This window comes from Amblyraja radiata, chromosome 17 (assembly GCF_010909765.2).
Source record: "Amblyraja radiata isolate CabotCenter1 chromosome 17, sAmbRad1.1.pri, whole genome shotgun sequence".
Lineage (NCBI taxonomy): Eukaryota > Metazoa > Chordata > Chondrichthyes > Rajiformes > Rajidae > Amblyraja > Amblyraja radiata.
This window is the reverse complement of record NC_045972.1, coordinates 35,822,825-35,836,502: the sequence shown is the minus strand read 5'-3', so window position 1 is coordinate 35,836,502 and position 13,678 is coordinate 35,822,825.

The window sequence follows — 13,678 nt, the reverse complement described above, 5'->3', positions numbered from 1 at the left end:
GTAAACTTTGTACTTTTCTTTTGGCACTATTCTAATTTGAAGGATGTTGTCAAGCATTACATCTGTATTTCGCTCCCTAGATCATCGTAACAAGTCCCCAATGGGTCTCCCCTAGCGCTGGCTCCGCGATACCAGATGACAGCAAGAATTTGATTACTTTCAAAGGAACAATACAAAATCCCTGTTTAGCTGGATGCAGCTGGTACACTGTAAAGAGGTGCCACAGGGACTGATCACTGCTGCCATATCTCGACCCCATGTGGCCCTGGCCTTTCCTCATTGCTCCATCATCTTCATCAACCTTCCGCTGCTTCTTCCTCTGTCATCGACCCCTTGCCAATCCCTTTTGGCTTTCAACGCCAGATCATGTTAACCTGTCCCTCCGACAACAGCCTCCTGGAGGTTAATCATGATTCAAACTCTCGCATCCAGATCAGTGACACCCAGGGCTGTTGAAACAGATGTTGATTTTAGAGGGATGGTGGGGAAAGTTGTGCTCGTCACGACACGGAGTAGCAACACTGAGGAGCGGAACCCTCATTCCTCTTTGGGATCGGAGCACTGTTGACGATGCCCACATTGGCTGCCCCGCACCAATTGCTCTTAAGAAAGTGTCCGTGAGCTGCTTTCGTACGGAACACAGGCGTCCTTACATTGAAAGTGCTGTTAGGTTAGGGGTTCAGGAATTTGACCCAGAGATAAAGGACCGACAATGTATTTCCAAGTCAGATGGTAAGGGACTTGGTGGGGAACCTGCAGGTGGTGAAGTTGCAATGCAACATTCGTGGAGAGTCATCGAGAAATAAAGCACAGCAAGTCTATGCTGACAAACAACTGACTATCTCTTGGTGCCGATGGTCACAGGTGTGGGAGGTGCTGTTGAAGTAACCGAGGAGAGTGACTGGTGCAATATGTAAAGGGTGTGCATTATAGTCACTGTGAACCAGAGATGGAGGGAACTGTATAGGGTGTTAACTAGGTACTGATTAAGATGGCTGCTTATCCACCGTTTGTGTTATTATAATACACAATTTGGCACAGTGCAACTTTTGTACCAAATGGAAATTAATTTTGGTGCGGACCCACACATTTGAAGAACTGGGTTAAGCCAAGGTGAATGTATTTCATGTATAATCCTCAGAGCAAACACGAAATGGAAACTTTCTATTAACCAAAGGTAGAATTAGTGGATTTGAACCAAAAGTGAAAAGAAAATGGGAAATGCAAGCATGGACAATTTTATTTTATTTTAGTTTAGTTTAGAGACACTGCATAGAAGCAGGTCCTTTGGTCGATCAGTCGTTCACACTAGTTCCATGTTATCCCATTTTCTCATCCACTCCCTACACATTAGGGTCCAGAGACCAATTAACCTGCAAACACGCGGGTCTTTGGGATGTGGGAGGAAACTGGAGGACCCACGGGGTCACAGGGAGAACGTGCAAATTTCACACTGACATCACTCGAGGTCAGGATTGAACCCGGGTCTCTGGCGCTGTGAGTCAGTAGCTCTACCAGCTGTGTCACTATGACATCCTTTAAAAACACTTTCACCCTGAAGTTTCAATTAAACATGTGAACTAAAACAAGCTGTTCAAAGAGGATCTTCTATGCTGCAGCCTGTCTAATTCTTCCACAACATGAGAATTGTTTAACACATTAGCCACACTTGCCCTTTTCTTCGAATGATAGTTTTATGCTGCCAGTCATCATTAATTTTGTCAAGCATTGTTGTCTTGCTCTCAGAATCCAGAAAACACAAAACCTTTCTCCTATCTAAGACATTGTCAAATGATTAAGATTGTAAGGAGCTGACTTTGTGTCTTAAGCCACATGAAGAGCCAAATTATGGCATATTTAGTTTAGTTTAGTTTGGAGATACAGTTCGCACCACTAACTAGGTTAGTCACACACACACTAGGGATAATTTACAATTTTTTTACCAGAGCCAATTAACCAACAAACATGTGCATCTTTGGAGTGTGGGAAAAAACTGGAGTACCCGGAGAAAACCCACATGGTCACAGGGAAAATGTATAAATTCCATGCTGGCAGCACCCGTAGTCAGGATCGAACCCGAGTGTCGGACTCTGTAAGGCAGCAACACTACCGCTGCACCACCATGCAGCCACAATCCCGTTTATATCAACGGGACAATGGTGGAAAGGGTCAAGAATCTTCAAATTCCTGTGTGTGCATATTTCCGAATATCTTTCCCAGCACACTGATGCAATTATAAAGAAGGCACATCAACGCCTCTACTTCCTGAGAAGATTATGGAAAGTCGGTATGTCAAGGACGACTCTCTCGAACTTCTACTGGTGCACAGTAGAGAGCATACTGACTGGCTGCATCGTGGCTTGGTTCGGCAACTTGAACATCCAGGAGCGGAAAATAATGCAGAAAGTTGTGACCACTGCCCAGTCCATCATCGGCTCTGACCTCCCCACCATCGAAGGGATCTATCGCAGTCACTGCCTCAAAAAGGCTGCCAACATCATCAAAGACCTACACCATCCTGGCCACACACTCATCTCTCCGTTGCCATCGGGAAGAAGGTACAGGAGCTTGAAATCTGGAACACCCAGGTTCAAGAACAGCTTCTTCCCCACAGCCATCAGGCTATTAAACACAACATCAAGTCTGAAGAAGGGTTTCGGCCCGAAACGTTGCCTATATCCTTCGCTCCATAGATGCTATTGCACCCGCTGAGTTTCTCCAGCATTTTTGTCTAAGCTCTGAACAATAACAGTCTATTGCACTTTATCTGTTTATTTATTGTGTACATATATGGTCTATGGTATATAGACACACTGAACTTTTATCTCCTGTTCTGTATTATCTTTACATATTCTGTTGTGCTGCAGCAAGCAAGAATTTCATTGTCCTATCTGGGACGCATGACAATAAAACTCTTGAACTCTTGTTTTAAAGGTATGGAAAGTATATAATTATCTCCAAGATGGCGGCTCACAGACCTTGCACAGTATGATAAAGCCTTTATTGTCATCCCACACCACTAACCTGCATACCTCCAATAAACCAGGGGTTATTCTCACTTATCTGACATATTCCATTTATCTGCACCGTATTTCTCCAATAACACAAATGTGTGTAGCATAAATGTGTGTACCTGGAACTATAAATGGACAAAAAGAAACATAAGATTACAAAGGTGATGACATTGTTTGGCCCCACAAAATCATGAAGATGTATTCATTAATTTTGGTCATTTAGCTAAGATTTCTTTGGTGTAATGGTTCTTTATGGTTCAATGGTTCTCTATATCTCACGTACAGTGGTAAGATAATTTATTTTTATTTGGTCACATTTTATTTTTGACCAAAACATTCTGCCAATTCTTAAGATATCACAGCTGTGGTAGTCACCGTGATCTTTCTTCAGTTACCTTATAAGGTTTTTCCTACCACACAACACTGGAGGAAAGACTTGCAATGTTGTCCATCACACAGTCAAAATCTAACAAGTTTCTCCAGCATTGGGTGACAGCACTTTCTGAACATCCTGCTGTCAAGCACGAAGTCCATCACCTTGTGGTCAATACATCATGTCTTCTCGTATTCCAACTTCCCACTTTCATTTCCACCACTTGTCTCACTTGCATCATCATGCTCACCACTTCTGGTACCTCTGGTCTCACTGCTGTCAGAACTTAATCCTCTGTTCACCCTCTCAGCCTCTAATCTTCAGGGTCTACCACTTTGCCTTCATGAATTATCCATGCTAACCACTGTGGTAATGTTTCCAGATGATTTTTTGACAATATTATTTATACTACAGTGTGAGTGGAATTGTAACCACAATGAGCATTAAACTCAAAGGGCCAAGCCTATTGGACTTTTCCAATTTCTTGCATAAAATGTCATTGTGAAATGTCCAGTGCCACCAGGCTTCGACACAATTGAATGGAAGGTTGGTTGGTTGGGATCGCTGCCAGCACTTCCCCTATGTTCGTACTTACACAAGCTGGTTCAGAATATTTACCCCCATGGCCCCCAAAGAATTCCAGACTCCTGTTGTGGTCTGAGCAGCAACAACAGTCTCCAAATGAGCTCTCAGGATGACCTGCGCTCAAGACAATACAGGAACTTGCAATAGTTGGCAAAGTCTCAGCTTTGTTGACTTTCAAAGCAATCTGTGTTGAAAAAAATGTCACTAAATGACTCTAACACTCATGGACATTGAAAGAATAATAAGTAATTTCAGAAAACCAAAATGTTAAAAAACGTGAAAACGAAGAAAATAAAATGACGTGAAAATACAAAGGATTTAAAGACTTTAAAATAAATGTAAATCTATAAAAGGAACTAGCCTTGCTTTTGTTTTATATACATACCGCTCCCATCGAAACTGAAGGAGATGTGGCCAGATTTTGCTGTTTGTTGCATCATGCAGTACAGTACATTAGATGACACATTATAATGTGAATGCTTCTAAACAACTTGGAATTGTCAGCTGGTCAATTGTCCACATAAATCTGTACTTAAAAGGAGCACTTTCATGAAATATTCTAGAGGTAACTTTAGGGAATCCCAGAAAGCAGCCATCAGGCATGAGAATTGAGGTAAAAAGGGATGTGATGCTGAGGCTTTATACGGCACTGGTCAGCCATGATTTGAAGTATTGTAAGCAGTTGTGGGCCCCATATCTGAAGAAGGGTGTGCTGGCGGCCAGAGAAGGTTTACGAGAATGATCCCAGGAATGATTGAGTTAACATTTCATGAGAGTTTGACAACAGTGGGCCTGAACCAGCTGGAATTTAGACGGATGAGGGGAGACCTAAATGAAATTTACCGAATAGTGAAAGACTTGCATAGGTGTGGAGAGGATGATTCCACTAGTAGGAGAGTCTAGGGCTGCAGGCCATAGCCTCAGAAGAAAAGTATATACCTTCAGAATGGAGGAATTTCTTTAGTTAGAGGGTGGTGAATCTGTGGAATTCATTGCCAAGGACAGCTGTAGAGGCCAAGTCAATGGATATTTTTAAGGTGGAGATTGACAGACACCTGATCAGTTAGGGTGTCAGCGGTTATAGGGAGAAAGCAGGATAATGGGGTTGAGAAGAAAAGAAAGATCAGCCATGATTCCATGGCGGAGTAGACTTGATGGGCCAAATGGTCTAATTCCGCTCCTACAACCTATGAACGTAACAGATTAGTGAAGAGATATCTAGGGAGGACATGGTGTAACGACAGCTGGTGCTGCTGCGTCATAGCTCTGAGGATATGAGTTAAATCCTGACCTCACAGGTTGCTACCTGTGTGGGGTTTGCTGGTTCCCCCAGTCATCGTGCAGGTATCTCCAGAGTGCTCTGATTTCCTCCCGCATTGCAAAGAGATGCAGATTGTTAGATTAATTGGTTACTGTAAATTACTCCTTAGTGTCAGGAAGCGACACTTGATGGGCATGTGAAGGTGAGTAAATTATAGAAGGGAAGAGTCAGCATGGATAAGGTGGGCCGAAGAGCCTGTTTCCATGCTTTATAACTCTACATTGCAGCACAACTGGGAAAATAAAAAAAGGAATGGGGCAGATTGGGTTTGTTCTGTTGAAAGCTGATATGGACTTAATGGATCATAATAAGTAGGCAAATAGCAATTATCAAATTATGTTCATGGAGCACAGAAACAGGCCCTTCGGCCCACTTAGTCTGTTCCAACCAGCAATTACTTCCACTAATCTCACACCAACCACATTTTATTTTCCCTATGTCCCAATCAATTCTCCGCAGGTTCTACCACAAGGGGCAATTTACAATGGCCACTCAATGGGAGAACTGGTTTTATGATAGATGGCTACAAAACTTTGGTGTTATAAGCTGAGCAGTAAGGCTGATTTTACGAGTGTTTACTGCCTACAATTGTCTGACTTTAAGTTCAAAGATCAGTTCTTAGGGATAACAATGAATCCAGGTTTAGGACACAAGTTCCCACGTACTCATGGAGCATTCTCCAGTGCATTCACACTCACATCCACATATACAAACACCGATGCAGATTTATGTACTTGTACCATAATGGCAGGCAGCTTGGGGAATTCTGATGAGATTTTAAGTTGAAATGCCATCTGCATGCAAAGTGTCTTCCCAAACCCGATTAAAAGTGTGCAGTTCCATCCTTCTGGGTGGATAATGGGGAATGAATATTCCATACTTGAGGATGGTAACATGCCACATGAGAGGGTGGACATTGAGTAACACTATATAAGTGGGTGGGCAATGAGTAGTGGTTCATACATAATTCTTGGAATCCAAATTATTGTATGTTAACAACTGTGTCCTGTGTCCTCAAGCCTGTGTAAAATGGATACTAGCTGCTTCTGCAAATAGTAATAGTTGTTTAAAGCCAGCAACTGCAGGAGCCCCGTTCCACATTGGTACTTCTGTCTCCAGTCCCTTCCACTAATTTCAGCAGTCTCTGGCACAAGAACTTGCTGAGGGACGTGGCCTGTAGTGCACTAGGGCTGGGTAAACGTGATCTGGTGAACCAACTGAAAAAGTTGTGGTATCCCATTAAAAGAGACGATGTTGTGACAGGAACAAATGTGTAGTCCATTTCCCGCTCCTGAAGGTTCTACAAATGAGAGTGTGCGTTAGGGAAAGACCTTTGCCCACCAGCATGAGAGAGGGTTAGGGTTAGGGTCTGAACGTTGCTGCCTCCCACTAGTTGGTGACCTCAGATGAGGAACTTTGTGATTCGCTGGAGAAACTTCTTGTGGAGCGTGTTGACCACAGGCAAGTCTAAGATGGAAACTGATGCTTCCTCTTTGAGATAATATTAGTTGTTCGAGGTGTGGATTTTGCATGAAAGTAAGTGGTTTGGTAGAACTCAACTGCTTGATGTTTCCTTAAAGCCATTTTCCTCCCCAACTTTCAGCCATGCAATATCATGTACGTTCCTCCACTATCCATGGCAATGTAATGCATTAAGTTTTTTTTACTTTAGTTTAGTTTAGAGAGACAGTGCAGAAACAGGCCCTCCGGCCCACCGAGTCCACGCCAACCAGCAACCCCCGCACACTAATACTATCTTACACACACTAGGGACAACTTACAATTATACCAAGCCAATTAACCTACAAACCTGTACGTTTTTGGCCTGTGGGAGGAAACCGAAGTTTCCGGGGAAAATCCACACAGGTGACTGGGAGAACGTACAAACTCCGTACAGACAGCACAAACGAACCTAGATCTCTGGCGCAGTAAGGCAGCAACTCTACCGCTGGGCCACAATGCTGCCCATTTTCCTTCACTACCCATCCAATATCATGTATCTACCTCCATTAGAAAGAGGTTGGGGATGGCTAGTTTCAACATTTTCCATATTTCCTTACAATAAAAAAGGCCATTTGGCTCATCAAGGTCATGCTGACTCAAAAACCCAATCTAATTTTCCCTGTAATCTATTCTCCCAGCATTTCTATCAATTCTCCCTCATGTCTACACGCTGAGGACCATTGACACGGGCCAATTAATCAACCAGCTTCCCAAACACTTTTCCTTCCTGCTAATTATCAACCCCGCTAGACAGTTAAAAGAAACTTGATGAAAGAATAATAAAGCAGGCATGAAGTCGTTAGTTCCTGAATTATTACTGATAACCTAAACTTGACTAAAACGAATAACCCTTCAGGAAACGATTCAATTCTATTGTCAAGCAGAAGAAACAAAGACAATTCTCCTCTGACATATCCTGACAGATATAACAGATTTGAACAAGGATCTAGGGGATTGATGGACATGGACAAAATGCCTCTGGCGTTATCACTCGCATTTGTTGTCCCATCGGGTGAGTCATGCGCTGCAACTAAAACTCCAGGTGGAATTTACACCTTTGCTCTTCATACACTTTAAACGGCCACAGAAATCAACAGGCAGGGACAAACATTGTGGACTACCCAAGCAAATAAAAGAGTAAAATTTAATACCAGACTCACTCTTCAGTTGCTTGTCACTTTAATTCTCCATCCTGCTCTTACTCTTTGACCCCTTACACGGTTCCAACACAGCCCGACATAAGCTCGAGGAACAGCACCTCATCCTCCATAGAGCTGTATTACAGCCCTCAGGACTTCATGCTGTATTCAATAATTCAGGGTCACCAGGCTTTTTAAGTTTGTGTCAGAACCCATCGGTTCTGATAAAAGGCCATCAACTCTGTAAGGTTAACTCAGTCCTGACCTGCTGTACATATAATCCAATACTTTATCTCAGATTTTCACTGACTGCAGGACATTGTATCGCACAGTTCCAGCATTTTTTCCCTTTCTATTCTGATTTCATTCATCTACTTCTTTATACATCTCCTTCAGACCAAAGATAGACACAAAAAGCTGGAGAAACTCAGCGGGTCAGACAACATATCTGGAGAAAAGGACTAGGTGACGTTTTGGGTCGAGACCCTGCTTCAGACTGAGAGTCAGGGGAAAGGGAAACGAGAGATATAGGCGGTGACATAGAGAGATATAGAACAAATGAATGAACCAGGGACGTGCGGTCAGGGGAGGCAGAGCCCCAATGAAAATAGCTGTTAAGAAAAGTAAATAAAAATAATAAAATAAAAATAAAGATTTTTCCACTGATCTGTGTTATAAATGTAATTTATATATGAATCTAATCATTTTTTATAGCCAAAATCGCCAAATTTGCACAGCTCCACTGCAAATACGGGGAGAGATGATAGGTAATGCAGCGACAGGCCCTTCGACCCACCGAGTCCACGCTGACCAGTCAGCAATCACCCATACACTAGATCTATCCTACACACTGGGGACAATTTACAGAAGCCAATTAACCTACAAACCTGTGCGTCTTTGGAATGTGGGAGGCAAACAGAACACCCAGAGGAAACCCATGCGGTCACAGGAAGAACGTACAAATTCCGTCTAGGCAGCTCCCGTAATCAGGATCGAACCCGGGTCTCTGGTGCTGTGAGTCAGTAGCTGTACCGCTGAGCCACCCTTGCCTGAGTGTTTCAAGTATTTTTTGTTCTCATTTCACTCTTCATAATGGCTTTGGAGTGTTATTTTATCTTAAAAAACCTATTTGACCTTAATATCAGGAAACTGCCAATGTATTGCAATTTCCATGGGGAGACACATAATCCTTCCAAAATTGTCCTCAGGGAAATTAAGGTCATTCTAAATTGTGTGTTCAAAATTGGAATCTGATTTTCAAAACATTGCTAACAATGCTCACATTACTGATACAGTTGGGGACAATGACTACTATTTAAAATACATTTGCCATTTCCTTTAGTCAAAGAATTGTAGAAAGTATTTCATAATCACCACCAGCAACCAACACATTTTTGCACCTCAAATATTAATGCTGCCATATGTTCTGCCATTTCACTTTCAAACAAGTGTGGCACTTGACAAAAGGTGTCAACTCCACTCATCCAGGAAATTGCTCTTCTGAAATGAAAAGCAAACTGTCCCAGCCACTGAAGGCCCCATCTCTGATTTGAGAGGATGTGCCCTGCTTGAAAACCAACAGGGGGAGCTCCATCAACGAAACGTGTTCAGGCGCTCGACAATCACATCTAATGAAACTGACTGATGCCCAGATTTGTGCAGCAGTATCACATCAGGCTGGTTGTTACCTCAAACCGAGTTCACCCAGCAACCCGAGCCGGATGGTCTGTGTAACTCCATTCCACACGGCGTTGCAAAAAAATGCTGCCACTGCACCTCAGAGTTTGACATTTATCCCTCACTCTCACCTTGATGGCCAGGCAGAAACAGAATACTGGCTGGTCTTGTGTATGCCTTGCCATCGGGTAGCCATCTCACCTTCCTGGAACCTTCCTTTCGATCAGAAAGGTTGTGAGTGCAACCTGAACCCTCCAGGAAAAGATGCAAAGTCTGTGTGTAGCATTCAGGCAATTAGGCCAATGGCCATTTTACATTGCACTCTGCGCAATGGCTTCAGACTCGTGCAGCAACAACAGAAGTGAGAGTGAAATGATTGGGGAAAAGCCTCCAAACAATGTTTTAAATTTAATTATTTAACTATTTGTGCAGAATAACTAAAGTAATACAGAAAATCACACTGAATGAGAGGCAGAGACTGGGTAGACAGTCAGAACTTTTTCCCCAGGGTGGAAATGTCAAAGACTAGAGGGCATAACTTTCAGGTAAGAGAGGCAATGTTGAAAGAAAATGTGCAGGGTAAGTTTTTTTTATTTACACAGAGTGGTGAATGCCTGGAGCGCACTAGGAGGGTAATGGTGGAGGCAGGTACAATAGTGGCATTGGAGAGCTTTTAGGTGTGAACATGGATATATAGGGAAAGGAGGAATATAGATTCTTATAGGAGCAGGAATGGGCCACCTGGCTCCTCAAGACAGACCCATGATTCAATGAGAACATGGCCAATCTGCTCAGGCCTCCACCCCGTGGCATTCCCACATCCCCTCAATTCCATGATCTTTCAAAAAAGCATTTAAATACCTCTGGCAGAGAGAGTTCTACAGGTTCACCATCTTCTGTGACAACAGATTCCTGTGTACTTCACTGCACAGTGCGGGTGGTGGAATGGAGCAGCTGGTGGACCTGCTGCCTCACATCGCCAGAGACCCAAGCTCAATTCCTACCCTGGATGCCGTCTGGATGGAGTTTTCACGTTCTCCATGACTGCGTGGGATTCCTCCACATGCTCCATTTTTCTCCTACATCCCAAAAGATGTGTGGGATTGCAGTTTAATTGGCCTCTGTAAATTCCCCTGGGTGTGTAAGGAGTGGACGAGAAAAAAGGGAAACTAAAAACGAGTGAGAACAGGTGATTGGCAGTCAGCGAGGACCCGGTGGCATGAAGGGCCTGTTTCCATGCTGTATCTCTAAACTAAGCTACATGATTGCCCCTTTGGTACACATCTATGGATGCTGCTGCACCCGCTGAGTTTCTCCAGCATTTTTGTGTACCTTCGATTTTCCAGCATCTGCAGTTCCTTCTTAAACTCATGACTGTCCCTTTATCTTGCAACTATGACCTCTCATCTGAGACTCACCAATTGGTGGAAAGATCTCAACATCTGCGTTCTCAAGCCCCCTTAGAATTTTATAAGTTTCAATTAAATCACCATTGTTCTAAATTTTAAAGAAAAAAAATCATGTTAGACTTCCAAGGCAACACTCTCATAGAAACATAGAAATTAGGTGCAGGAGTAGGCCATTCGGCCCTTCGAGCCTGCACCGCCATTCAATATGATCATGGCTGATCATCCAACTCAGTATCCCGTACCTGCCTTCTCTCCATACCCTCTGATCCCCTTAGCCACAAGGGCCACATCTAACTCCCTCTTAAATATAGCCAATGAACTGGCCTCGACTACCCTCTGTGGCAGGGAGTTCCAGAGATTCACCACTCTCTGTGTGAAAAAAGTTCTTCTCATCTCGGTTTTAAAGGATTTCCCCCTTATCCTTAAGCTGTGACCCCTTGTCCTGGACTTCCCCAACATCGGGAGCAATCTTCCTGCATCTAGCCTGTCCAACCCCTTAAGAATTTTGTAAGTTTCTATAAGATCCCCTCTCAATCTCCTAAATTCTAGAGAGTATAAACCAAGTCTATCCAGTCTTTCTTCATAAGACAGTCCTGACATCCCAGGAATCAGTCTGGTGAACCTTCTCTGCACTCCCTCTATGGCAATAATGTCCTTCCTCAGATTTGGAGACCAAAACTGTACGCAATACTCCAGGTGTGGTCTCACCAAGACCCTGTACAACTGCAGTAGAACCTCCCTGCTCCTATACTCAAATCCTTTTGCTATGAAAGCTAACATACCATTCGCTTTCTTCACTGCCTGCTGCACCTGCATGCCCACTTTCAATGACTGGTGTACCATGACACCCAGGTCTCGCTGCATCTCCCCTTTTCCTAGTCGGCCACCATTTAGATACCAGGAATTTAGACTGCCTCCTATGCTGGTGTATTGTTTCTTAAATAAGGGGATCAAAGCTGCACAGTACTACAGTGGAGGTCTCACCAACACCCTGTGCGATTGTAAAGCCCCTGTCCCACTTGGGCGACCTCCACCGCGACCTCTGGCGAGTTTGCCCGTGACCCATAGTATGGCAATGGCGCCTCGAGGTCGTAGGAGGTCTTCGTCACTCTCCTTCATGGTCGAGAGTGGTCTCTGCGTAGTCGAGGCTTCAGCTAGGTCGCAGCGTATTTTTCAAGATGTTAAAAATTGACTGCGACTAAAAATAGGTCGCCGTGGGAAAAATCGATATTTTAGTCGTAGGTCTAGTCGAAGCCGGTCGTAGTAGGTCATGATGCTGGTCGTAGGTAGTCGAAGGTAATAGCTCCGGGGTGAAAAAAAGGTCAGTAGGGGGGAAAAAAAGGTGATTTAAACAGCAGAATGTCACCTCTTTCACTCCAAGGCATGTTCATTCATAGCTGGAGAGTTTTTTGCAGAGGAGACTTGTGTTTTAGAGATGGCATCAAAAAGGCAGCAGCGCAGGGGGAGGGCACAACCCTCAAAAAGTTGCCACCCTAAACCATCTCCTCCCCAGGTAATTTCCCCTGCAACCACAGGAGATGTAACACCTGTCCCAATACCTTCACCCTCACATCCATCCAAGGACTTCAACAGGCCTTGCAGATTAAAGAGAGGTTGACAGACCACTTCTAACTTCATTTACTGTAGTCAGTGTTCCTAATGCTGCTTCCTTTACATCAGCGAGAGCAAGCGTAGACTAGGCTACTGTTTCACTGAACACTTACACTCAGACCGTCAAGGCCTATTGGATCTCTTGGTTGCTAACCATTTTAATTCCCCTTTTCTGTACTAAGCTTGCTGTCCTGAGCCTTCCCCATTACCAGGGCGAGGCCACATGAAAACTGGAGGAATAACACCTCATCGTTCACTTGGGTAGCTTACAACCCAATACTATGAACATTGAAGTACATCGCCTTACATCGGGTGGCCCCCACTACAGTGGCTGCTTCGCCAGCAGCTCGCAGTCCTTTCACCCTCTTTGTTATTTTTAGTGTGTCTAAATGTATGTTTTAATGTTTCTTAGTATGTCTTATGTGGGGGGTGGTGGGGGGGGGGGGGAATAGGGGAAACCGTTTATCAGTCACTTACCTGGACGGAGATGCGTCTTTTCTCTGAGTTGCATCTTCGCCCCCCCCCTCGCGGCCTACCAACTGGTTCGACGAGACCATTCCCACCGGAGACCGGCCCAGAGCTTCAACAGCAGGCGCAGCGTTGAATCACCATCGCGGAGCAGGGCGATCCCTTGCCGGGGATCGCCAGTGTTGGAGCTCGGCCTGTGGACTTCGGAAGCCGTGGTCCCCGGCAAGAAGCGGCCGATTCGGAAACTCCAAGCCGCAGAGTGCGTTCCTCCGTTCCGACGCCAATGTTTCTATCATCCCAGCAAGAGGGCCTGTACATCGGGCAGTCCATAGCGGTAACTGCGGAGGATTCAAAGGCCCCGACCACGGGTGAACAAAGAGGAAGTTGACTGAACTTTATTGCCTTCCATTACAGTGAGAAACGTTGATTCCGCTGTGGTGGATGTTTATGTTAAACTCTATTGTCTATTGTGTTCTTTTTATTCATATGGCTGTATGGTAACTCAAATTTCACTGTACCAATTGGTGCATGTGGCAATAAATGTGAACTTGAACTTGAATTTGCTGATTTTAGGTAAT